The 4,417-nt window shown below is 39.9% G+C and overlaps 1 long non-coding RNA gene across 1 annotated transcript; it reads left to right on the top strand.

Moving 5' to 3' along the window:
* The first annotated feature begins 2,822 nt into the window (after positions 1-2,822).
* Positions 2,823-4,197, top strand: LOC110934812. Its single transcript, XR_002588646.1, has 3 exons — positions 2,823-2,959; positions 3,441-3,506; positions 4,142-4,197. It is a non-coding gene; the product is annotated as an uncharacterized LOC110934812 (long non-coding RNA).
* Positions 4,198-4,417: the final 220 nt, after the last annotated feature.

Below are 4,417 nucleotides of genomic sequence, written 5' to 3'. Positions count from 1 at the left end.
CAAGCATGTTATTGATCTATATATGTATGCTATAATTATAACGCTACGTGCTTACTTGCTATAAATATAATTACCAAGTTGCTTGGTTATACCATGATTATACTATTGCTAAATTGGTTGGTAACCTATTATGTGTATGTGTATATGACCCCTAAACAACTGTATGCACTCCCCGGACAAATAAGACTTGACCTAACCGATCTTCTTCTCAGAAGATGTCGATGCAAGGGAACGTCGATAGCAACAACCCTCCACCAACATCGAAGGCATGACTACAAGAACGCATCTCACAGGCCATTGCACAGCTCGAGGCCCTTTGCTCCGAACACAGCAAAGGTTGCACCTACAAGCAGTTCTTGGACCACAAACCTCGAGAATTCGACGGCACTGGGGGTGCCTTAGCCTTCGTGCGCTGGGTTGAGAAGACGGATTCTGTTCTACGATTGAGCAAATGTGACCCCGAACACCAGGTCACGTATATAGCTGGGCTATTGGTAGATGGGGCTCTGTCATGGTGGAACCTTCAAGTTCAGACAATAGGCGAGGCCGCTGCATATGCTATGACGTGGGATGAACTGAAAGATATGATGCGTAAGAGATATTGCTCTAGGGCAGAAGTCCAGAAGTTGGAAACTGAATTGTGGAATTTGAAAATGGAAGGTCCAAAGATAGCTGAATACGTGCAGAGATTTGGCGAATTATCACAAGTTGCATCACGTTTGGTGGAACCAGAATCTAGGAAGATCGAACGTTTCATCGGGGGATTGGCACCTCAGATTCTAAGCCTAGTAACAACATCTAAACCTTCAACGATCACCGAGGCTATCAACATAAGCGTGGCACTCACTGAAAAAGCAATTAGACAAGGAAAATTTTCGAGTATGGAAGAGAAAGAGGAGACTCCTGTAGAGTCATCTGGAGATAACAAGAGAAAGCTAACAAATTTCAAAATGATTACTCGGGCGAGTAAGAAGAAGAAGGCCAAAAAGGGAAAAGACTACATGGGTATCCTACCTAAGTGCGACAATTGCATACGTTATCATGTCGGGCGATGTAAGTATGGAAAATGTGGTAACTGTGGTAAGAGGGGGCATTCCAAGGAGACTTGTAGACAAGGCATCGAAAGTGGAAGTAAAGGTCAAGACGATAGCGAGAATCACGGAGGAAACCATGACAACGACGAAGGTAGGACGTGTAACAAACAAAAATGTGCTGAAGGTTGCCTTAACTGTGGGAGCAAGAAGCATTTCAGAAAATATTGCCCTAAGAAGAACCAGGCACAAGGATAAAAGCTTAGTAGCAGAGCTAGAGGAGCACGCCAGGAATTCAAGCATGGATATTGGTACGTCCCATATTACCCAACGCTATGCATTTGCGCTGCTAGATACTTTTGCAAATTTTAGCTTCGCATCTCTAGGGTTTGAGAGAATACTCGGTTTAGTAGTAAGTAAGTTAGTTAACCCACACTCGATAAAACTAGCTAATGGGAAGCTAGCAGAAGCCAACGAAGTAAATGGGGCATGGCAAGATAGAGTCTGGAGAGTGTTAGTTCACGTTTGATCTACTGCCAGTGAATTTGGGAGACTTCAACAAGGTAGTTGGATGGATTCAAATGATCAATAGAAGATTGATATCCGCACCGCGATGGCAAACGAAGAAACAATCTTGACTCATGAAGCAGGATACGCCTCTGTAAATTACTAATTGCTTGAAGGCACGAAGGATGTTCCGTAAAGACTGTGTTGTTTTCTTGGCCCATGTCGTGGACAGGGGAGCCGAAGTCTTCCCCGAAGACTTTCCAAAATTATCTCCTCATCAACTAGTCGAATTTCGCATCAATCTGATTCCAGGCGTCGCGCCTACAGTCAATGCACCTTAGCGACTTACACTTTCGAAAATGCAAGGATTGACAGTGTAGTTTCAGTAGTGGACTGAGAAGGAAGATAACAGACCAAAGATTTCTTTTGGGTGACTCCAGTCCTGCTCGTCCAAAGGAAGGACGATGACTTTCAAATGAACATCAAACTACCAGGAATCGGACGAGCTAGCCAACAAGAGTCAGCTACTCTTGCTAAGGATTGACGAACTACTTATAGGACTAACTGCGAGGATCCAACCCGTGTGTCCCGACTGATCGTTGATCAAGAAGCCGTATATTCAGGAAGAAAATACTTCGGGGGAAAATTGTGGGACAATAACTTGTTTTAACATGCACAAGAAAGGTGTTTCCTACACGATGCACAAAACGATTCTACACCAAATACGAAACTCTGAGAAACTAGAAAACATGTACTTAGGATCGTTGAGAACCCAGGATCAAATTCACAAAGGTTGTTACTTAGGAACCACATCTATTAACTCAAACAGACACCATTAACCTGACATATATTCCAGTTCGGTTGACCAAACAGGGAGTACTTGAATTTATTTTACTTCTAGCAAGTAGATGTTTGCACCCCTACTCCCTTTAATGGTAGTTGCATCACAATAAATTTTCTCGCTGAGAGCAAACACACATTTGTTTCGATATCTGGTCATTTCTTCATTTTTAGCAGATACTCATTTCTCCTTTTCTTGGAAACTGTAACACCCCGAAAATATTAATGTTACATTTTAAACTAAATACTAGTAGTAAGTTAAGATAAAAGACTAGGAAAGATAACCTAGTTAGTAGAAATCTTAACATAATATGACAAAGTATAATTAAAAACCCTTGTTCTATAGCCCATGTATAATTGAGGGACCAAAATTGTCAATTCTAGAACTTAAATTATTATTAGTAAAAATAACACACCAAACACACACCTAAGTGTGTGTTTGATCGATCAGAACGCAGGCAACAAAGGGGATTTCCCCTCAAACCCTAATGTTCACAAAATCCATCAATTGAAGGTTCAAATCGAGTCCGAATTGAAATCTGAATATAGAATTGTGATCACCTTGACTAAGGGATCGTAAGGTATGCAAAATTTCATGATTTGGTTCTACCTTAGATTTTAGATAAAATCATGAGGTTCAAATCTGAGCATGCATGATGTTTGTTTTAATTGAAATAATGTATAGGGATGAACCCTAGTAGATTTCTTGTTGAAATTTGGTTTAATTCTTGTAAAGTTCATGATCACCATTAGAGGTGATATGTGGGTTTTTGTAGAAAAGTATGAGACATTAGGATTTTGATGTATCCTAGAGTAATTCAAGCCTTATGAACAAGATTCAGAAATTATTGATGTAAAAATTTAGCGAAATTGCTTAAATTGATGTTTGCCATGGCTAATTCATGAATGTTAAACTTAGTTACAAATTGTAAGAGATTATGCACACAAGATGCTTGATAAAATGCCTAAAAGACATTGATCGACACAAATATGGTGTTGGTAAAGTAACAAGCTTAATCATGAGCCGAATGGTTCTAATGATAATTGGCTTGTATGTTTTAGGCAACACGAGTGAGGCGTCGGGAAGTCAAGCCGGTGCGGACGCTCGCCAAAAGGGAAAGCTCTAAGGTACGTGGTTAACGCTACTATAATGTTGATGATCTAGTTTTCATTTTAATGGTTTACTAGTTATGAACAATAGAGAGTCGTGATGGTTTGGTTGCTTGAAATGAGGGACCTCATAATGGCAAACCAAAATGAGCTAATAGTGGTGGGTACAAACCGGGTAACGGAAGTACCTCATCCGTAGTCCATAAACCCGTGTGTCGGGTAATGAGAAGAACATTATTTGTCACGCAAACCGGTAATGGGAGCGTGTGGGTTGAAGTAAGGGATCCTAAACGGATCATAATTGCTGTAAAGGAATACCCCGTGCTGTGCTTTGATGTCCTTAAAGTCCAGGAATTGGTATAAACGGGTCAAAACAGCAAACAGGAAGGATATGCAGAGACTACCGTAAATTACGGTACCACCGTAATTTACGATGGAGAGTAAACCTTTACGGTGGTTCTCTACTGATTTACGGTAGAACCATAAACGTCCAGCTCTCACCGTAAATTACGGTGACCACCGTAATTTACGGTGGAGTCCAGCTAAGAATGTCAAGTTTTGTATAATTTCATATTTTGAATCCGATTTAAACGTACACTTAATTATGTGAAATTTTGAGGGATTCTAACCTTGATATTTTGTTAAATTTCCAGCTTTAAAGTAAGTCAATCAAATGGATGGTGATCAACGCAAGGCTTCTGAACCGAACGCAATCAAGAAGTTGTTCTTCACTTTGTCTTAGATGTTCGCTAGTGATAATTTTGTAATGAAAGGAATACTTATGTATCCTTTTTGTGTTGTGGTGGTTTTCAAACACTTACGTTCTAAACTAGAATTAAAATTTGTGTTTGTGTTTTAAATGATTATGATCCTTCTTATCTAGTCGGTATAAATATTGGGCATTTTAATTAGAGTGTTATAGAAACTTA

Source organism: Helianthus annuus, chromosome 4 (genome assembly GCF_002127325.2).
Source record: "Helianthus annuus cultivar XRQ/B chromosome 4, HanXRQr2.0-SUNRISE, whole genome shotgun sequence".
In the NCBI taxonomy this organism is placed as follows: domain Eukaryota; kingdom Viridiplantae; phylum Streptophyta; class Magnoliopsida; order Asterales; family Asteraceae; genus Helianthus; species Helianthus annuus.
Note: the sequence above shows the minus strand (reverse complement) of the source record. Positions and strands in the feature narration are given on the sequence as shown.